The 22,395-nt window shown below is 48.7% G+C and overlaps 7 non-coding genes across 7 annotated transcripts; all 7 read right to left on the bottom strand.

The window, feature by feature from the left end:
- Positions 1 to 6,805: 6,805 nt before the first annotated feature.
- Positions 6,806 to 6,896, bottom strand: TRNAY-GUA (transfer RNA tyrosine (anticodon GUA)). The gene is given in 2 exon segments: positions 6,806 to 6,841; positions 6,860 to 6,896. It is a non-coding gene; the product is annotated as a tRNA-Tyr (tRNA).
- Positions 6,897 to 12,056: 5,160 nt separating this feature from the next.
- On the bottom strand, positions 12,057 to 12,147 carry TRNAY-GUA (transfer RNA tyrosine (anticodon GUA)). The gene is given in 2 exon segments: positions 12,057 to 12,092; positions 12,111 to 12,147. It is a non-coding gene; the product is annotated as a tRNA-Tyr (tRNA).
- A 222-nt stretch (positions 12,148 to 12,369) lies between these two features.
- Positions 12,370 to 12,460, bottom strand: TRNAY-GUA (transfer RNA tyrosine (anticodon GUA)). The gene is given in 2 exon segments: positions 12,370 to 12,405; positions 12,424 to 12,460. It is a non-coding gene; the product is annotated as a tRNA-Tyr (tRNA).
- A 5,108-nt stretch (positions 12,461 to 17,568) lies between these two features.
- Positions 17,569 to 17,659, bottom strand: TRNAY-GUA (transfer RNA tyrosine (anticodon GUA)). Its single transcript is given in 2 exon segments — positions 17,569 to 17,604; positions 17,623 to 17,659. It is a non-coding gene; the product is annotated as a tRNA-Tyr (tRNA).
- Positions 17,660 to 17,881: 222 nt separating this feature from the next.
- On the bottom strand, positions 17,882 to 17,972 carry TRNAY-GUA (transfer RNA tyrosine (anticodon GUA)). Its single transcript is given in 2 exon segments — positions 17,882 to 17,917; positions 17,936 to 17,972. It is a non-coding gene; the product is annotated as a tRNA-Tyr (tRNA).
- A 3,944-nt stretch (positions 17,973 to 21,916) lies between these two features.
- On the bottom strand, positions 21,917 to 22,007 carry TRNAY-GUA (transfer RNA tyrosine (anticodon GUA)). The gene is given in 2 exon segments: positions 21,917 to 21,952; positions 21,971 to 22,007. It is a non-coding gene; the product is annotated as a tRNA-Tyr (tRNA).
- A 223-nt stretch (positions 22,008 to 22,230) lies between these two features.
- TRNAY-GUA (transfer RNA tyrosine (anticodon GUA)) lies at positions 22,231 to 22,321 on the bottom strand. Its single transcript is given in 2 exon segments — positions 22,231 to 22,266; positions 22,285 to 22,321. It is a non-coding gene; the product is annotated as a tRNA-Tyr (tRNA).
- Positions 22,322 to 22,395: the final 74 nt, after the last annotated feature.

Genomic DNA, 22,395 nt, shown 5'->3' with positions numbered 1-22,395 from the left:
TGTTGTGGTCTCTGCGAGCACCACAGCAGTATTGGAAATCTATGATTTCGAGAGGCTCTTCGGGATCCATCCAGGTTTCAGCAAAGCAAAGTACAGAGGAGTGGCGCAGAATGTGATCGTGGTGTACATCCTTGGCATGAGCGGCAAGAGAGCGTACGTTAAGAATGTGGTTGTGAATGATGAATCAAGTGCTGCCAGCGAATGACGCGTCCATTGGCTGTCTGCGTGTGTTACTGATGTGTGGTTAACATGTTAAGCTTCGCCTGTAAGAGTGGAACGCGACAGCGTCTTGCAACGCTGCCAGGGAGTCCACAGAACGCCATCGCAAATTCGGCTGTACGCCTTGCTGGACCGTAAATTTATTTTTTGAGGAAAGGAAATGTATCTCTCTCGCATATCTGGGTGGACACCTGCACCTCCGTAAGGGAAAGGGGGAAGATGGGAGTGAACGAAGACGCCGTATTAGCTAGACGCGCCTTTGTTCATTGCAAACCATTCAGCTGGCATTACGGAGTGGCTAGCGTGCTCGTATCCATACTGGTGAACAGCGCAAAAAAGGCGGGACAACAACAAGACAAGCGCTGACTATCAACTGGGTTTATTGAAGGACGGAAGGGTATATATACAAAAACAAAAACATAACACAAAGAAGTAAGAAGATAGTGTGAAAAGGGCCGTGAAAATCAAAACTTATGTCACATGTGAAGTGATGTAAGCCAATTCCTTGTTGCTAAGTGCCACGGATCGCACGGATCGTATCGCACTCCGGAGACCCTGGTTCGATTCCCCAACTCGACCAATTTCGTTCTCGGTTTTATTGATTTATGCGGTCTAACTAGAAAGGTTAATTAGGCTATTTCATATTTATATTCTTGTATTTCTATCCATCGTGTTCTGTCATTAACCTGTCAATTGTTGGAACTGTCTAGGATGTTCGACACAACGTATATGAAACGAGCAACGTCTTACTGAGTGGGGAAGTGCGTGGTGGTGGAGGGAACGCGGCTTCGTACTTATGTTTTTTTCAGCAGCGTCTTCTTCCGCGGACGCTGTTGTCGCTGCGGTGCGCGTCTTACTTTTCTTCTGACCTCTTCATTCTCCTCTATATTAATTAGGCTAACTGATTAATTAAGCAATTAACTAAACTCAGTCCAACTTAGTTGCAGCATCACTATACGATCCCTTTGATTGGTTGCATGGTTACTAGCCAAAGTACAATTGGCCCCATTTGAAATTCGCACACTGTGACGTCACGAGCATTTCGACCAATTGAAAAGCGTGACATTGGGGGCGGAGCTGGTTACGAGGCCGACGCCGACGCCGACGACGACGCGAAACCCAGGAACGGACGCCAAAGAGCTGCGCTCTAAAACAGCGCAAACAAGACGGAACACAGAAGGGAAATATGACATGGAAGCTTGTGCTATTTTCGTTCTCTTCTGTGTTCCTGCACTATATCAGTGCGCCCTAAAGTACCCCAGGTGGTACGGCGACTCATTATTAAGGCGAAAGCCTTTAATGCCTCATTCTCCCGTCCGGCCGGCGTTACATCCAGCGCCTGGATGACGGATGTCCACCGAGATGTGAGAGATAGTTACCGCGTAATTTCCTTTCCTTAAATACAATTTTCATTTTCTTCATTACGGCTCCTCTTGCTTCCTTCTTTCACTCCCACTTCCTCCCTTCCTGTACAGTGTGGTTCGGGTCTGGTTCGGGTGTCCGCAGAGATGACAGAGAATTACTGCGCTATTTCCTTTCCTTAAAAAGTGTTGCGTTCAAAGGTCAAGGTAAATTGGTAAATTGGTTTTTGAGGAAAGGAAATGGCGCAGTATCTGTCTCACATATCTCGGCGGATGCCTGAACCGCGCCGTAAGGGAAGGGAGGAAGGTAGGAGTGAAAGAAGAAAGAGAGAAAGATGGTTTGGTTTGGTTTATGGGGTTTAACGTCCCAAAGCGACTAAGGCTATGAGAGACGCCGTAGTGAAGGGCTCTGGAAATTTCGACCACCTGGGGTTCTTTAACGTGCAGACATCGCACAGTACACGGGCCTCTAGAATTTCTCCTCCAAAGAAATTCAACCGCCGCGGCCGGGATCGAACCCGCGTCTTTCGGGTCAGCAGCCGAGCACCATGACCGCTGAGCCACCGCGGCGGCAGAAAGAGAGAAAGAGGAAAGAGAGAAAGAGGTGCCGTAGTGGAGGCCTCCGGAATAATTTCGACCACCTGGGGATCTTTAACGTGCACTGACATCGCATCTGTCCTCGCTTCGGCGAGCGCGGCTTCGGCCGCTTATCTGTTGTTTCAGCAGCGTCCGCTCCGGCGGACGCAGTTGTTGCTGCCACGCTCGTATTTTCTTTCCTTTTTCTCTTTCCTCTGATCTCTTAACTCTCCTCTATCTGCACGTGGCAGCGGTGGTGGCTTGGCTCGAGCCAGTAGGCAGGCCCGTGCAATTTCCTTTTCATCCTTCTCTCAGTCACAACAACGACACACAGCACAGCACACGGGCGCCTCTTGCGTTTCGCCTCCATCGAAACGCGGCCGCCGCGGTCGGTTCGAACCCGGGTACTCCGGCTCGGTAGACGGGCGCCTTACCACTGAGCCACCGCGGCGGGTCGCAAAGGTCAAGGCATAGCGCCGAACGGGTGGTGGCGTTCCGTGGACTCCCTGGCAGCGCTACAACACGCTGTCGCGTTCTACTCCTAAAGGCGAAGCTTAAGCGTCTTAATTAACAGTTAATTAGTGTTCAGTTATTAATCAGTAATTAGTCATTGATTCGTAGTTTGTCATTACTTAGTAATTAGTCATTAATTATGTATGACGTCATCTAGTGGTAACGTCACCAGTGCCCCAGAGGCAGTCAAAGTGGTGCGGAAAACGCTTTCGCCTCCACGCACTTTAGACAATGTGCCCCCTGAATTCTTAAGTGGCAGTTAATGCTTTTCGGAACGCCAGCGATCAGCCAGAGTGGAGGGAAATAGGTGAGAAAGGCGCGTATTTGTACTGAATAGTCTGCTTATTAGCCCGTGGAAAATGCGCCAGATACCCGGATTACGACAACATGCTTAATGTTAGAATTAAATTATTCAATATTTCTCGACCTTCGTGCCTCTTATGAGAGGCTGACTTGTGTTCAATACAGATAGCCGGAGACAAAGAGCTGCGCAGGAAATATAACACGTTATCTTTTTATTTTTGATGCCGATTAGTGCGCCATCTGCGCTGGTATAAATTAACTATGCTGATAAATAGCGAACATTCACCTCCCAGCATGTAAACAATAAATGTCAAGAATAAAGAGAGAGGGTAGATCAAGAGGAAAGGCGCCGTGGTAAATCACAATTACCTTGCGTCGAATAAGATGGCGCTTTCGAAACGTTTCTCACAAATGTGGCTACAGATGATTTTTCGTCTGATGCACGTGAATGTGTACGCATGCGTGATAACCAGCCTTCATTTATACGCATTTATTTATACGCGTCGCTAAGAAAGATGGGATTTCAGTAACCAGACTAAATATCAGTAGTAGGCCCGATACAGATGACGTTAAGGTAGGGCCAATGGAATATGCGCTTGGCCGGGCCACAGCGTAAGCGGAACTTTGAAGCTCTCCTCGCACTACGGCCCTCAAACGTACAGTCTTTGTCAAAAGTAACCAGGCTGCATGCTTTTTCTTCTCAGTCGTTTATTTAAACTATTATGACAGCCCTCAAGCTCTAAATCTCTGTATGGCAAGGAGAACCCCTGTCCTCACCTTCAAAGAACTTTTCGACCTTAGGGAAAGCTGTAAAGGCTCTACTATACAAATGTGAAGCAAACCATGCAGCCTGGTTACTTTTGACAAAGACTGTACCTGCGGGGCTTCCGTACTGCTCCCAAGAGCTTCTGAAGCCACTTCCATTGATGAGCACTTCCGTCGAAACTTTGCTGCCTTGCTTGTCCCTTATAAAAATGGTCTACAGACTTATTATACATTCTATTGCCTTCGTATAGATATTTCTTTTCGTCTATTCATACTCTTTAGACTATATTTAGACAAAAGTCTACTAAAAGTGCATGGCCATAAATCTATAGATTGTCTGTAGACTGTCTATAGCAGTTATATTGTCTGTAGACTTCTCTAGAATTTGTCTATACAGTCTATATACTTAATAGACAGAAGTCTAAGGACTGTCTATAGACTGTCTAGAAATTTTTTTGTAAGGGAGCGCTTTACCGCAGAAGACGCCTCTTTGCGAGCTTACGTACTCATATTCAAACCGCCAGCTGAAGAAGAGGGACGTATATCATCGACATGGATGAAAGGACAGTGTAGTTGGAGCGTCCGTATGCTTTGTTATTTCAGCACACATTTATTTATTTATTACAAATACCTCGAGGGCCCTCGGGTGAGGGCTTTACATGAGGGGTGGGCTAGCAACCTGTTGTTAATAACAGATTTTTTCGATGGCTTTCTTGGAATGATCCGGGTTTGTATGAAGGATGGTAGTTGTGAGAAGACTGTTCCAGTCACGCGCTGTTTGGATGAAGAAGGAATGAAGATGGGTCACGGTGCGAGCAGGAGGCGGGTAAACGGCATTTCGGTGGCTTGTGCGGGCTGAAGAACGATGAGCAGGCTGGATAGGACAGTTGTAAGACAAGTTATGATACATTCTGTGATACAAGCACAGCCTTGCAAATGTGCGACGTTGCTTGAGGTTAGGTAGGCATGCATTATTTTTGAGGGAAGTAACACTGGCGAAGTATGAGTAGTTTGAGTAGATGAATCGAACAGCGCAATTTTGGGCAAGTTCAATACAGTTAGTTAGGTTAAGTTGAGCGGGGTCCCAGATGGCAGATGCGTATTCTAACTTTGGCCGAATTAATGTTTTATAAGCTAGTAATTTAACTGCTGGTGAAGCTAGACGTAAATTACGACGAAGGTAGCCGAGAGTTTTGTGAGCATTGTTAATTATCCGCGTTATATGGATAGACCAGTTAAGGGTACTCGAAATGTCAACACCAAGATACTTAATGCAATTGCGGGGTAAGACACTAGAACCGTTAAGAAGATAATTTGGGGTAGGGTAATTTTGTTGTCTGTGAGTGGAAACAAGCGCAGTTTTGTTAGTATTTAAGACCATCAGCCATCTGCGACACCACTCTTCCAATCTTAATAGATCACATTGAAGTGCATTATTATCTGCTGCACTATTAATATGACGGTAAATGACACAATCGTCGCCAATAAGCGGATGTTTGATGAAATATGATTAGGCAAGCCATTGATGTAAATTAAGAAAAGGAGAGGACCAAGAACTGTGCCTTGCGGCACACCAGAGAGTTCGTTAGAGAGTGAAGAAGATTTGTTGTTGGCTTCTACAAATTGCTGACGGTTAGTGAGGAAGTCCTGTATCCAGTTGAAGACGAGCGGCTCAAGATTGAGTTGTGAAAGCTTTAGTAGTAGGCGTTTATGAGGGACTTTGTCGAAAGCCTTCTCGAAGTAGATGAAGAGAGCGTCAACAGGCGTATTAAGGTCTAAATTAGTACTTATGTCGTGAAGAAATAGCGCAAGTTGGGTGTCACATGAAAGTCCTTTTTAAATCCGTGCTGGTTAGGGTTAAAGAACTTAACAGATGTAAGGAAATTTGTGATTTGAGAATAAATAACGTGCTCCATAAATTTGGAACAGACGCTGGTCAGAGATATGGGCCGGTAGTTAGTAGAACCTGGCTTAGGAACTGGAACAATCTTACCCACTTTCCAGTCATGAGGGACGATGCCGGATGGTAATGACTGCTGAAAAATGTGGGACAAAATAACACTGGTGATTTCCTTGTTGCTTTTGAGCACTTTGGCATTGATGCCGTCGACGCCAGCTGATGAAGTCAATTTGAAAGATTCGAATAGTTTCAAGATTCCTTGGGGTGAAAATGTGACACCTGGCATGACAGGATGGTTATACGAGGAAATATACGGGAGGTTATCATCTGGTTCTCTTGTAAATTAACGAACTCCGGGGTGTAAAAATGAATCCGGAATCCTTCACTACGACTTTCATATGCCATGCGCAGGTTCGGCATGACAGACACGACGTACCACGTAGAGGAGATCAGGAAGGAAGAAAGTATTTTCACAATAATTTTTATTTTTCTCCACTGAGCGCATGAGAAAAGTTAGTCACGTGTGGATATGCAACCTCCATAAGATGGATAAATTACACGGCCCAAAAATTAAAATTACCGGGAGCACTAAAGGAACTTACGCGTGAGCAATGCGCATTGGAATTATATTCCAATTACATTTCAATTCAGTTCCAACTGTATTCCATTTATGTTCCAATTGCAGTCTAACTCAATTTCAATTCGGTTCGAGCAATATTCTAATTTTATTCTCTTCCTTTGTATTTGGTCCAGTTGAAAATACTAGTACTGGCTATAACTGGTTAACATTTCTCCTTTTCCGGCCTTTGATGACGTACAACCGTCTCCTCCAATTACAAGTTTTGTAATGCCGCCATTTTCAGGGCGATGGCGGGATTTTGTGCTGATGAGCTACCTAATACTTTCGCATTAAAAAAAAAAACACTCCAACTGAGCTATCGACGGGGACGGAGGTGACTCCGGCTTCTTTTCCTCAAGTGCGTCGCGGCCAGAAATTTATTCGGGAGGCGGCGCAGTGGTGTAACGGTTTACTCTTGACGAGACAATGACCCCAAGCGACCTTCACTGCAATTAAAAATCTTCATTTGACGACGCTAAGCTGCCGGTAATAATTTGCAAATTATAGGCAGCGTTTGGTTTGCCTTTAAAATATTAACAAAAAGAACACTCCGTCGAGCCGGATTCGAACCAGCGACCTATGGATGTCCGCAGTACGAAACCTCTACAGTCCACCGCTCTACCAACTGAGCTATCGACTTTTTTTTTTTTTTTTATTGCCAGGATTATAGTCAACATGAAAGGGTACAAGGCGTAAAACATATCAGCCACACTTGGGCTAACATGACACTAAAATTTTTTCAGAGACACCAATGCATCCAGACAAGCAATCCATTCTGGTGGATCAGGGAGCGCTCGATAAACTTCTCTGAGACATACGATACTTTCGATAAAGTGGTCTCTGACAGAACGCACGACAGGTTCGGCATGTTCAAACTGCATTCTCGTTTTCCACAGCGCGTGGAGGCCCAGGACCATGATAAGATCGTACGGTATATCGTCCGAAGCGTCTACCGGCAGGAATCGTATTCCATATGGGTCAAGAGGCAACTGTTTCTTTAATGTGCGCTGGAGAACGTCCCAATGGAAAATCGGGTCCCGGCAATCTAGGAATACGTGCTCTATGGTTTCAGGCTTTTTGCATAAAAAGCAGTTTGTTGACCACGGTATGAAGATGCCTTTTTCCTGAAGCCAGGTCTTAACTGGAAGTGTGTTGGTATGTAGCTTAAAGAAAAAGGATTTAACTGAAGGTAATATTGGCATTTTCTTTACTCTTTTGAGTACGTTTTGTCCAGGGCGTCCACGGTGTGGTAAACGGTATAACGGTACAGGTAGCATGGTGTGAACAAGGTCCTTATACAGTTTCTTCCTACTAACAGTGCACAAGTAGTCTTGTGAAAACCGCACGTTTAACAACCTGAACGCGAGCACTACTTCGCGCAGATAACCAGTCACAGCGCCACATGTGTTCTCACATGACGTCACAATGAATCCTGGCAGAAGTCTACGTAGCCTCACCTGCATCACGGTGCGGAGAAAGGGGTCATTTTGATCCCTTAAGAAAAGAAATCGTGACACGACTTGCCGCAAAAACAAGTGAACCAGACCTAGCCCACCGCACTTGACTGAGATAAACAAATTAGTTCGGCTAGATCTCTCCCAGGTCGAGGACCAAATGAAAATAGCGAGGACCCGATGGATTTTTTGTATGCTCGTTCGCGATGCACACAGCACGTTCATCACATACCATATTTTTGAAATTAGGAAGACATTGGAGACAGTCGCACGGGAAAACATTGACAGCTGTCTTCCCTGCCATGCATCAGCCTTTTCTTTTTCCTTCGTTGTTTGATCGGTCCAGTATTGTTCAGGATCACGATAACACTCGAGGGGCGCACCGAGGTATGGTTTAGGAACTGTTGACCAATGAAGGCGACAAAATTGCTCCGGCGTGGCGTCCCAGTCTCCATGCCAAAATCCATAACTTTTGTCCCAATTTATCTGGGCTCCGGTGTATTCGCAAAATTGTTCAACAACAGCTGTGGCTTCTTTAATGCTTTCTTTGTTTGCGCATCATACGGCGATATCATCCGCGGAGGCCAAGATTTTTATTTCTGCCTCACGTACTCTATATCCTGTTATGCGTTCATTGTTTGCAATTGCCAAACATAGCGGCTCAAGGTAAGCCGCGAACAGCAAGGGCGAAAGAGGGCATCCCTGCCTCACCGACGAGCGAACGCTCAGGCTGTCTGTCAGTTCCCCGTTTACGATGATTCGCGTTGAGCAGTCAGTGTACGCCATTATGACGCATTCACTGATAACGCAGCCTACGTTAGAATGCTCTAAAATGCAGAGCAGAGCCTCGTGCGAGACACGGTCGAAGGCTTTGGCCAGATCAAGCTACATCATCGCAACGCGCTCGCCAAAAGCGTCACAACACTCGAGGACCGTTCGCGCGACATGCACGTTTGTTGCAATGCTTCGGCCCTACCAACTTTGTTATAACGCGCTGAAGTCGTGTCGCTAATACCTTCTTAAATATTTTGTAGTCCACATTGACAAGGGTTATCGGGTGATAAGACCCTGGCAAGAGACGTTTTGCTTCATCGTCACTCTTTGGTATCAGCACGACGTGTGACGTTGTGAATGATAAAGGAACTCGCTTTTTGTCGTATGCCTCAGTGATGACATTGTGCAAAATCTGAGCAACAGAACAGTTGAAAGCTTTATAAAAGGCAGCTCCTAGGCCGTCAGGCCCGGGTGCTTTACCAAGGGACAGGTCATCTATTGCGCGTTCTATTTCACTGACGGTTATCGGTTCTTCCAGTTGTGTCTGTACTTCTTCGTCCAGCTGTGGCATAAAGGAAAGAAATTCTTTCTGGAAGCTGTCTTTCGTATCACGTGGGTGACCTATCAGGTTCCGGAAATGCTCGGCCATCACTGTCTTAATAACCTTTTGGTCAGTCGTGATCTCGTTTCCGTTGGCAAGCTGCCGGATTTCTTTCCGACATGCGTATCTTTTTTCGTCGGATAGTGCGCGCTTTGTTGGCGTTTCTCCCGCCCACAGCTTCTCGGATCTTGCTCGTACAATTGCCGCTTTGTATCTTTCTGTGTCTATAGTTTCGAGCTGTGTTTTCACCCGCCTTATTTGTTCAGTACAATTACCGGGCTGAATGTTTTCCATGCTTATCAAGAATTCTAGTTCCTGGCGAAGTTTTGTTTCGTTTTGTTTCTGGTTGAACTTAATAATGCTGCTTCTTTCGATGGCTATTCTTTTAACTCTCTGTTTAAACTCTTCCCATTCAACTCCGAACTGGTTTGGCTCCAGTGTGAGCAACTTCTCTAATTCTTCCGTTACTGCGCTAACAAATGCATCATCTTTCAAAAGCTTCACGTTAAATTTCCAGAGGTTCCAGTTGAAGAGACTTTTGTTTTGCCTTCTTCCAAACGTTGCAGTTACCAAGCAGTGGTCACTGAACTGGACTGGTTGCACTTCATATGCTGCACATGAAGAAACCAGTTCGGGTGATGGGTATAATCTGTCTAATCTCGCGTGGCTGTCAGGCTGATAATGGGTGTACTGAGGACGTGTACCATTCGTCAATACGCTACCAATGTCTTCTAAATCATAATCATGCACCAGGGCACTTAATACTTCTGCGCTCTTGTCCCGAACTCGTGTGCGTTTAGCGCGATCATCCATTGTACATACGCAGTTAAAGTCGCCCAACAATATCAACACTTTGTGACAGTTAAGGTAGGCTTCAACACGTTCAAAAAAAGATCGACGCTCGGTCTCAACGTTGGGTGCATAGACACAAATGACACGGAAAGATAAATCCTAAACAGCAAGATCAACAACTAAAAGGCGCCCACTTTGGCATGAAAACACTGACTGTACACAGATCCCCAAGTTATTACGGATGAAAAGGGCGCAACCATCTGATCCACCATTCGCATGACAAACGCATACATCGAAACGCGTACGGAAATTGGACACCATTCGGTCGCTCAGTTCTTGGCTTTCGATTTTCGTCTCTTGTACGGCAACTAAGTGTAATTCTTTATCAAGAACAAGGCGTCTTAGCTGACACTGTCGCCTTCTTGCACCTAGCCCCCGGACATTTAACGTTGCTACGCGTAGCATTTCCCCGAGATTAAGAGCCATGGTAACGCAATGGAATGGTGCCCATCCCCGCAAACAATTCTTGCTCTCCAGGTCTGTGTGCCCATATACACATCGCAAGTCTGCCAACAAAATATACACTGGGGCCTGCAGGAAGAACCTTGGTGCCAACAGCACCTTGCCTCGACACGAAAAGAAAACGGCACATCGACACAGCCATAGAGCTTAGAAATCCCCCCGTTCCCATTATGACGAAGGCAACACAAAGCTACGGAGGCGGTTTACCCGCCTGCCGAGAGTCGACCGGAATGTTCGGTCGCGGCTTGAACGACGCCCGCCTACCTGGCGTTTTCTGCGGCGGCTCGTCCCCGCCGCTTTCGTCCCGCTGCTGCAGCATGCTGGTGGTGTCTTCATGCGTCCTCTTCCCGGCTGCGGGACTCGTTGATTCACGGGACGTGTCCATGTTCTCTGCCGCGGTGTGGTCGTCGCTCACGTGCGGTTCAGGCTGCTTTTTTTCCACGCCTTTCGGCGTAGCCACGACGTCCTGGGCAGGTGGTTGTTGCTGTTCCGCGGCGCTTGCCACAACGACAGGTTTCTGCGTAGTTTGCAGTTGAGCCTGAGTTGCCGTTGGCAAATGCGCTGCTTGTCTTCCTCCCGCCGACGATAACTCCTCGACGTCCGCTTCATCCATTAGCAAGTCGGACGTATCCTCTTTGCTCCCCAGTCCGGTGACGCTGGCATATGTCCGCTCGCACTGGCTGTCTTCGTGTCCGAAGCGCCGGCAGGCACCACACCGTGGGATGCGGCACTCGCGGCGAATATGACCCGTGCCGCGACAGCGAAGGCAGAGCGGAGCCCTGCCCGGCACAACCACGAGGGCCAGCTCACCTGCAACACTTAGCTGATGGGGCACATCGTCAATTTGCACTCCAGCATTCAGCTTCAGTGTCACGAGCCTGGTGGTAGAGCCCTTGTCGGTCACTCCTTGGACCCGCCAACGCTCGCGGGCAACTTCAGTGACTTTGCCGAACGGGGCGAAGGCGAGGCGTACGTCCTCATCCGGTACACTGTGGAGAAGCCAGTGCACCTTCATGCGGACGTCCCTGTTGGCCGGGTCGATGACGAGGCAGCGCTGCTTCTTCACTTGCAATTCACCAATGCTGGCTAGCTTCTTTGCCGTTTCAGCGTCCTTGAACGTGACAGCCCAAACATGGCTCATGCGGTACGCCCCCAAGGCGATAACCTCGGTGAGCACCGACTGTTGAGCGAGGGCGTCACGGAAATCTTCTACCCGGTACGGGCGAGCACTTACGTCCGCGTGCAAAAAAACTGTATTTACAACAAACGGACCTGTAGGCAAACTGGGCAGAACAACCTGGTACTCACTATCAGTTGACATAAACCTGTTTCCGCGGCCAGACATGGCCGCTGTAGCCGCTCCAACGGAGCCCGTCATCACACGTCCGTTCGCTTCGGCGCCCGGAAGTGGAAAGCCAACTGAGCTATCGACGGGGACGGAGGCGATTCCGGTTTCTTTTCCTCAAGTGCGTCGCGGCAAGCAATTGATTCGGGAGGCGGCGCAGTAGTGTAACGGTTTACTATTGACGAGACAATGACACCAAGCGACCTCCACAGCAATTAAAAATCTTTATGTGACGAAGCTAAGCTGCCGGCAATAATTTGCAAATTATAGGTGCCTATTGGATTGCCTGTAAAATAATAACAAAAATAACACTCCGTCGAGCCGGATTCGAACCAGCGACCTATGGATGTCCGCAGTGCGAAGCCTCTACAGTCCACCGCTCTACCAACTGAGCTATCGACGGGGACGGAGGCGATTCCGGCTTCTTTTCCTCAAGTGCGTCGCGGCAAGCAATTGATTCGGGAGGCGGCGCAGTAGTGTAACGGTTTACTATTGACGAGACAATGACACTAAGCGACCTCCACAGCAATTAAAAATCTTTATGTGACGAAGCTAAGCTGCCGGCAATAATTTGCAAATTATAGGTGGCCTCTGGGTGCCTGTAAAATATTAACAAAAAGAACACTCCGTCGAGCCGGATTCGAACCAGCGACCTATGGATGTCCGCAGTGCGAAGCCTCTACAGTCCACCGCTCTACCAACTGAGCTATCGACGGTTTTTTTTTTATTACCGATTTGGCCGGAAAAACGAAACACAAAAATACAATGACATGACAATAAAAGCACTGGTCAGTTTCTAGCTAGTGCACCATGATAAAATGGGTTAAATGATTTTAGTTGGTCGAGGACAGGCAACCACTCAGGTTGTGGAGCTCGCTGTCCGAAAACTTCCTGTGTGTACATGATGCTTTCAATGAAATACTGATGTGCAGGATGCACAACAGAATGTTCATGCCTGACATCCATTCGCGTGCGCCATAGGCTATGCATGCAGAGCAACATTAGCAGGTCGCAAGGCACTTCACCTGTTTCTGCACATGGTAGGAAGCGTATTCCAAAAGGCGTCAAAGGTAACTTTTTTCACGGTGCGTTTCAAGACATCCCAAAGAAAGACAGCGTCATGACAATCGAGAAGGATATGCTCTATAGTTTCCACTTTTTTGCAAATTAGACATTCCACTGACCAAGGTACAAAAAGGCCTTTGCTCTGCAACCATGGCTTCACTGGGAGGGTTGCAGTATGCAATTGAAAAAAGAAAGAACGCACTGAAGGCTTCACCGGCATTCTTTTGACCCTTTTTAGCACATCGCGTTCGCGACCCAAAAGATATGCACTGCGATAAACAGGCACTGGCAGAAACACATCGAGCAGGTCCTTGTACATCTTTTTCCTTGTTACAATGGCTAGATACTCGTCGGAAAATTTTGACCGAAGAATACGCACTGCTGCAACAACTTCTTGCAAGAAAGCACTTAACCCACTCCGACCTGCAGACATGGATGACACAACATAATCAGGCAGTGATTCTGACAATCGCACTTGTATAATAGTTCGCAGAAAATCATTATCTTGACGCAAGAAAAAGAATCTAGTCACTATCTGCCTCAGAAATAAATTTGATAATCCTAGCCCCCCGTTCCGCACCTTGTGGAACAGATTGCATCGGCTGGTACGTTCCCATGTTGACGACCAAATAAACGTTGCAAACACTCTGTGCAACCTTTGCACTGAAGTCCTTGGCAAAGTTAACGCTTGCAGAACATAGAAAATCCTCGCTAATAAAAACATGTTGCACACCGTAGCTCTTGCAAACATGGAAAAGTTGTGACCGCCCCATTTGCCTGTCTGAGCTTTGACTTGTTCGGTTTCATGGGCCCAATATTCTTTGCTTTCTGTGTAGTTGGTTAGCGGCACGCCGAGGTACTTTCCTGGCGTGTCTACCCACTTCATTCGACAGAATACTTCTGGCGTGGCCTGCCACTTTCCATGCCAAAAACCAAAACATTTCTGCCAGTTTATCGCACAGCCACTTGCATCACAAAAATTTACGGCTTCTCTCACCACTTCTTGCACGCTTTCCTGGTCTCTGCAGAACACTGCTACATCATCTGCATATGCCAATACCTTCACTTCATTATGACAAAAGGCGTAACCTCGAATGTTTTGCGTAGTTAACAGCTTTAAACAAAAGAGCTCCAGGTAAAGTGCAAAAAGCAGTGGAGAAAGACGGCAACCCTGCCTCACTGACGACAAGACAGGAATACTATTACTCAGGCGCTTATTAATTATGAACCTTGATGTACAGCCATTGTAAACAATTTTCACGCCATCAGTGACGATACATCCTACATTCACATGTTCCAACAGCGCGAACAAAATTTCATGTACAACTTTATCAAACGCCTTATGCAGGTCTAGTTGGATCAAGGCGACACAACCCTCCGTTGCATCACAGCATTCAAGGACACTCCTAGCTACGTGTATGTTAGTAAAAATGGTTCTGTCTTTTATGCCACAGGTCTGGTGTGGGCCAACAAGGGTTTTAATTACTGTTTGGAGTCGTCCGGCTAGCACTTTCATATAAATTTTGTAGTCTACGTTAGTTAAGCTTATTGGGCGGTAACACTCAACTGACTGCAACCTACTCGGGTCGTCCGATTTTGGGATCAACACCACGTGGGAGGTTCGGAAAGACGGCAGAGTTAACTTTCTTTCATAACACTCGCTTATTACGCGTTGTAATGCTATTGCCATTTCTGTTTTCATAGCCTTGTAAAGTGCTGCACCGAGGCCGTCCGGCCCAGGCGACTTGTTTAAGCTCAGCTGCTGTATTGCAGCTTCGATTTCTGCTGCCGTTATGGGCTCCTCAAGTACTTGCGCCAGGTCATCCTCGACTCTTGGCATTAGCGACAGGAATGCAGTTTTATATTGTTCAACATCGGGCGTTTTAAGGCTGAACAAGTTTTGGTAATATTCCAGAAACGCCCTTTCAATCATCTCAGATTCGGAAGTTACGTCATTACGATAACAAATTTCCTTTATCTCTTTCGAAACTGCATACTGTTTTTCGTCGCTGAGCGCCCTTTTTGTGGGCGTCTCCCCAAGCCAAAATCTTTCGCTGCGAGCCCTTATCACTGCACCTCGATATTTCGTTTCATCTATTAGTTCAAGCTTAGTTTTGGTCTCTTATTTCTTGTCTGTACAACCCCGGCTTGACGCCTTCCATGCTGAGCATGAAATCAAGCTCGGTACGAAGTTCCTTTTCTTGCTGTTTTTCCTTACGCTTTAAAACACATGCTCTTTCTATAGCGGCCACTTTCACGTCGCATTTAAATTGTTCCCATGTTTGTATAAAGTCTGACTCTTTTTCTAACAAGCTTTTGACTGAGTCTTTTAGTTTCTTGCTAAACTCCTCATCCTCCAACAATGTGTCATTAAATTTCCATAATTCCCAACTAAACTTGACAGTCCTTTTCCTCTCCCCAAGTGTGACCACGACTAAAGAATGATCACTGAAGCTGACGTGCACAGTCTGGTACTGGGAACATCAGGGCACAACCTCAGAAGAAACATAAATTCTGTCCAGCCTTGCGTGACTAACGCCTTGGAAATGCGTGTACTGCGCTTGTTCTGAACCTTGCATTATAATGCCAATGTCTTCCAATTCTGCTTCATTAATCATCTCAAACAGCAGCTCGGCACTCGTGTCCTGCAGGGTTTTGTTCGTTGTTCTATCTTCAGTTCTACACACACAGTTAAAATCTCCAAGCAATAGTACACGCTTTTCTGTCAGCAGGAAAGGTTGAACACGGCGAAAAAAGGCATCTCGTTCGGGAATTCTATTAGGTGCATATACACACACAGCTCTCCACTCTACACCAGAAAAGTAAAAATCGCATGCTACAATCCGGCCGCTTTCACATGAAAATACAGTTTCCACAGCGACTTTGCAGTTTCGAGTTAAAATCAGACACCCTCCCGACGTTCCTTTTGCATGGCACACGCAAACACTGAACTGTGCACGGTAAATTTCAGCCATCGCATCTGTCAACTCTTCGCTTTCAATTTTTGTCTCTTGAATAGCCAACAGATCGATTTCGTTTTCGAACAAGAGACACTTAAGCTGATTTTGCCTCCTTCGCGCAGACAGACCTCTCACGTTCAGTGTGGCAAAACGCAAGCAAGATGTTATTTGAGACGCCATCTAAATGGTTGGGATTCGCCGCTCTCGAAGTGACATCGGTTTGCAGCTCACCTCATCAAAAATACTTCCAGTTTGCAAAGTACGGCGGTGTCAGCACTGAACCCGATCGACGACCGGGTTACCAACACGAAAACCCTGCAAGGCACCTCCGCTAAGGCGGAGGGACACCCGACGAAGTCCTACGATCAGGAGGGATGTTCGTCTTGGGCTTGTAGGCCGCACGTCGAACAGGAGGCGCTTTGGGAAGAGGTTCCTCATGGTCCGTCCCGTCGTAGCTCGTCGCCTTGTCATCAGCTTCGTCGTGCGTCCTCTTCGCTGGCAAAGTTGACGCCGCGGGCATCTCCGTGTCAACGTCCTTCTCGTCGGTCGATTCCAAAACCGTCTCAGGTGCACCTACCGCAGCATCATCTGCTTTTCCCGCGTCCGCCTCAGTTCTGGTGTCAGGCACAGGTGGTTCTTCTGAGTAGGCAGCCTCATGTTCCGTGGGAAGCTTTGCTTTTTCTGAGGCTATGCTTTTCGGTACTGCGTCTTCCCGACTCTCACGGGTCGCCTCTACCGCGTCGACTTCGTCCATAATATGCTCCTCAGTAGTATCCCTACGACCAGGACCAGCTACGGTAGCATATGTTCGCACGCACTGGGCGTCGTCGTGGCCGAAGCGACGACAGAGCCCGCAACGTGGCACACGGCACTCCCGACGTATGTGTCCGGTGCCGCGGCACCGGAGGCAGAGCGGAGCTCTGCCAGGAACGTGAACGAGAGCGACGTTCTCTCCAACACGCAGCTGGTGCGGTAAGTCCTCGATGGTAACGCCCACCTTCAGCTTCAATGTCACTGAGCGCGTAGTAGACGACTTGTCGACGCAGCCTTTGACTCTCCACTTGTCCCGAGTTATGTCGGTCACTTTTCCAAAAGCCGCCAGAGCTGCCTTCACGTCGTCATCTTTCACGCCGTGTAGCAGCCAGAACAGTTTCAGCCTGACGCCCTGGTTGCATAGGTCAATGACCACACAGCGGTGGTCCTTGACGTTGAACGCCTCCGCCTGTAGCATTTTGTTTTTTTCCTTCTTCATTGCAGAATGTCACGGCCCAAACATGATTCATCTGATATGCCCCGAGGGCAACCACTTCCGGCAGCAATGACAGACGCTCAAGAGCGTCACGAAAGTTTTCAACACGGTATGGCCTGGCTTGGACGTCGCCATGCAAAAAAAACAGTATGCAAAACGCTCGAACCTGTTGGCAAATGCGGCAGAATCAGCTGGTAGTCCTCGTTCGGTTTGATCGTACTCCTGATACCGCGGCCCGGCTGGGCCGCTGAATCCGCTCCTTGGGAGCCCATGATACACACGTCCGTCACGCTCGGTGGCCGGAAGTAGAACCCGAGCTATCGACGGGGACGGAGGCGATTCCGGCTTCTTTTCCTCAAGTGCGTCGCGGCAAGCAATTGATTCTGGAGGCGGCGCAGTAGTGTAACGGTTTACTATTGACGAGACAATAACACCAAGCGACCTCCACAGCAATTAAAAATCTTTATGTGACGAAGCTAAGCTGCCGGCAATAATTTGCAAATTATAGGTGCCTATTGGGTTGCCTGTAAAATAATACCAAAAATAACACTCCGTCGAGCCGGATTCGAACCAGCGACCTATGGATGTCCGCAGTGCGAAGCCTCTACAGTCCACCGCTCTACCAACTGAGCTATCGACAGGGACGGAGGCGATTCCGGCTTCTTTTGCTCAAGTGCGTCGCGGCAAGCAATTGATTCGGGAGGCGGCGCAGTAGTGTAACGGTTTACTATTGACGAGACAATGACACCAAGCGACCTCCACAGCAATTAAAAATCTTTATGTGACGAAGCTAAGCTGCCGGCAATAATTTGCAAATTATAGGTGGCCTCTGGGTGCCTGTAAAATATTAACAAAAAGAACACTCCGTCGAGCCGGATTCGAACCAGCGACCTATGGATGTCCGCAGTGCGAAGCCTCTACAGTCCACCGCTCTGCCAACTGAGCTATCGACGGTTTTTTTTTCTTTATTGCCGATTTTGACGTACAAATCAAGAGTTTACAAGAAATAAAACATGACGGCCACACTTCGGCAGACACGACTTTAAAATTTTTTGAGCGACATTAATCCATCTAGTACAGTTATCCATTGTGGTGGATCAGGCAGTGCGTTGTACATATTTCTTAAGCGCACAACGCTCTCAATGAAATGTTCGCGAACCGGGCGAACAACCAAGTCCGCATTCGTGTTTTCCACACCGCGTGGAGGCCAAGGACCATAATGAGGTCATAAGGTATTTCCTCTGAGGTATTCACAGGCAAGAAACGTATGCCGTACGGATGCAGGGGTAACTGTATTTTTTAAGTTCTTTGGAGTACATCCCAATGAAAGATCGGGTCCCAGCAGTCTAGAAATACGTGTTCTATTGTTTCGGGTTGCTTGCATAAAAAGCAGTCAGTGTTCCAGGGAATGAAGAGTCCTTTATCGTGAAGCCAGGTCTTAACTGGGAGGGTGTTTGTATGTAACTTGAAAAAGAACGATTTGGCGGAGGGTAGTATAGGCATTTTCTTCACTCTTTTTAGGACGTCCTGTCCTGGGCCACCGCGATGTGGAGAACGGTACAAAGGTACAGGGAGCATGACATCTACAAGGTCACTGTAGAGTTTTTTCTTTGTAACTGTTGTGTTCGTCGACCAAGCGACGCCAGGCCGCTCCAACAACCCTTGCCTCCTCCGCGCATACCCGCCGCCCGCTTCCCAGAAACAAGCGCGGGCCGGCCGCTCCAACAAAAGCTAGCACCCACAAAAGCTAGCAGGCGTCTCCCCCGACGGCATCTGGTCCCCACGGCCCCGTCGACTGACGCATTCCCAATTCCCTTACCGTGACCGTCTGCATTCCTACAGCAGCGAAAGTGCATTCTTGTACACTCGCCTTCTCTCTCTCTCTCCCTCTAAAGAAATAAACCCCAGTCTCTACCCAGCAACTGCCTGGAGAGGTTCCCCGCACGCGGGGCTCCCACGCCCCGCACCAACGCCGCCATTAACACTGGCGACGAGGGTGGGACGTAGAGCGTACGCAGTTCGAGGTGTCGCGGATGGCTACTGGAGGACTGCACGGTGTCATCGAGCCTTTTCGTGGATCGTGGATTCAGCGCCTCACATTCTACCTCGTGGCAAACGAATGTCTCCAACGATGCAAAGAAGCACGCGCTCCTCCTGACGCTATGCGGACCGACACCTTCGAGACTGCTCGCGTGCTGGTCACACCGAAGACTCCCGGAGAAGTCAGCTATGGATACGTATAGTCACACTTCTCCTGAAGCACATCGATCCTAGACCACCCGGAGAAGTCAGCTATGGATACCTAGTCACACTTCTCCTGAAGCACTTCGATCCTAGACCACCCGGAGAAGTCAGCTATGGAGACCTAGTCACACTTCTCCAGAAGCACGTCGATGACAGACTATCCGAGCGGTACAGCCGGTACGCTTGACCATCCGAGCTGTACAGCCGTAACGTTTCCAGCGACGTGACCAACTGCCGTAAAGTCGATCAGCAGCTACGTCGCAGCCTCAAAAGTTTGACAGCCGACTGCAACCCTGGAGTGCTGACGACAACGCCTGCAACATCGACGACGCCGGCAGAAAGCAAGTCGATCAGCAGCTACGTCGCAGCCTCAAAAGTTTGACAGCCGACTGCAACCCTGGAGTGCTGACGACAACGCCTGCAACATCGACGACGCCGGCAGGAAGCAAGTCGATCAGCAGCTACGTCGCAGCCTCAAAAGTTTGACAGCCGACTGCAACCCTGGAGTGCTGACGACAACGCCTGCAACATCGACGACGCCAGCAGAAAGCAAACCGATCAGCAGCTACGTCGCGGCCTCAGAGGTCTGACAGCCGACTGCAACCCTGGAGTGCTGACGACAACGTCTGCAACATCGACGACGCCGGCAGAAAGCAGTCGATCAGCAGCTACGTCGCAGCCCTCAGAAGTTTGACAGCCGACTGCAACCCTGGAGTGCTGACGACAACGTCTGCAACATCGACGCAGCCGACAGAAAGCCACTCGATCAGCAGCTACGTCGCAGCCTCAGAAGTTTGACAGCCGACTGCAACTCTGGAGTGCTGACGACAACGTCTGCAACATCGACGCCACCAGAAGCGTGCTTTGGACCTGGCCCTGCCATCAAAAAGTGCGTCAAGGCAGCAGCGAGGACTCAAGGGAGTGACGAGCTCCGCAGAAGTCCACGAGACTTCTCAACACAGAAACGGAACGGTTCGTAGGCACCTTGGTCACATTAAACCAGGTGCAGCAGCCTACCCGACGGAAGATCCGCCACCACACGATCGGACGAACGGACCAGCAGCAAGTGAACAATACACTGTGCCAGCTACGTACGTGATCACGCTGCCAGCGGAAACTTCGCCTGTGCTCGACCTGTCTACAGCGCCCCCCTCCGTACACGGAGAACCGGCGGCCAGTCTGGACGACCGTGCGACACAACCTTGCGGAGACCAACCCAACGGGTCCACGCAACAGCAAGTGCTAAGACCCCAGCTTGAAAGGCGCCCGCCCGACCGATACGGTGACCACAACTAAGGAGGAAGGGATGTTGTGTTCGTCGACCAAGCGACGCCAGGCCGCTCCAACAACCCTTGCCTCCTCCGCGCATACCCGCCGCCCGCTTCCCAGAAACAAGCGCGGGCCGGCCGCTCCAACAAAAGCTAGCACCCACAAAAGCTAGCAGGCGTCTCCCCCGACGGCATCTGGTCCCCACGGCCCCGTCGACTGACGCATTCCCAATTCCCTTACCGTGACCGTCTGCATTCCTACAGCAGCGAAAGTGCATTCTTGTACACTCGCCCTCTCTCTCTCTCCCTCTAAAGAAATAAACTCCAGTCTCTACCCAGCAACCGCCTTGAGAGGTTCCTCGCATGCGGGGCTCCCACGCCCCGAACCAACACTACCATTAACAGTAACGGTTGACAGGTACTGCTGGGAAAAACGTACATTCAACAGCCTATACGATAAGACAACTTCATGCAGGTATCCAGTCACCCTTCCGCACATATTTTGAACAGACGAGACTACGAATTTGTATAACTGTGCGCAGAAAGATATCATTCTGATCCCGTAAAAAAACAAAGCGTGCCACAATTTGTCGCAGAAACAAGTGAGCCAGGCCAAGACCTGCTTTCTTTACAGGCAAAAACAAATTCGTTCGACTGGACCGCTCCCAAGTCGAGGCCCAAATAAAAATAGCAAAAACCCGGCCGGTGCATTTTTTGAATGCTCATCCTCGCCGCACACAACACATTCATGACGTACCAGATTTTTGAGATCAAAAAAAGGTTGCAGACAGTGGCTCTAGAAAACATCGATAGTTGGTTGCCTTGCCACCCGTTCGCCTTTTCTTTAGCCATCAAGGCTTGATCCCTCAAGTATGGTTCAGGGTCGCGATAATTTCCGAGAGGCACACCAAGGTACTGCGTTGGCATCATTGACCAGGTGAGCCGACAAAAGGCTTCTGGTGTGTCCACCCAATCGCCATGCCAGAAGCCATGACTTTTATCCCAGTTTATCTGGGCTCCAGTCGCCTCACAAAACTTTTCGACGACATTAGTTGCCTCTCTAATGCTATCTTTGGTGGCGCAGAACACCGCGATGTCATCCGCGTACGCCAGAATTTTGACTTCGGCAGCCTGTAGTCTGTAACCTGTTGAGCTATCGACGGGGACGGAGGTGATCCCGGCTTCTTTTCCTCAAGTGCGTCGCGGCAAGCAATTGATTCGGGAGGCGGTGCAGTGGTGTAACGGTTTACTATTGACGAGACAATGACACCAAGCGACCTTCACAGCAATTAAAAATCTTTATGTGATGAAGCTAAGCTGCCGGCAATCATTTGCAAATTATAGGTGCCTATTGGGTTGCCTGTAAAATAGTAACAAAAAGAACACCCCATCGAGCCGGATTCGAACCAGCGACCTATGGATGTCCGCAGTACGAAACCGCTACAGTCCACCGCTCTACCAACTGAGCTATCGACGGGGACGGAGGTGATCCCGGCTTCTTTTCCTCAACTGCGTCGCGGCAAGCAATTGATTCGGGAAGCGGTGCAGTGGTGTAACGGTTTACTATTGACGAGACAATGACACCAAGCGACCTTCACAGCAATTAAAAATCTTTATGTGACGAAGCTAAGCTGCCGGCAATAATTTGCAAATTATAGGTGCCTATTGGGATGCCTGTAAAATAGTAACAAAAAGAACACTCCGTCGAGCCGGATTCGAACCAGCGACCTATGGATGTCCGCAGTACGAAACCTCTACAGTCCACCGCTCTACCAACTGAGCTATCGACGGGGACGGAGGGGATCCCGGCTTCTTTTCCTCAAGTGCGTCGCGGCAAGCAATTGATTCGGAAAGCGGTGCAGTGG

This window comes from Amblyomma mixtum, chromosome 1 (genome assembly GCF_055824585.1).
Source record: "Amblyomma mixtum isolate Tamu chromosome 1, ASM5582458v1, whole genome shotgun sequence".
Classification (NCBI taxonomy): Eukaryota; Metazoa; Arthropoda; class Arachnida; order Ixodida; family Ixodidae; genus Amblyomma; species Amblyomma mixtum.
The sequence above is the reverse complement of the archived record's forward strand: the minus strand, read 5'-3'. Positions and strand labels throughout refer to the sequence as shown.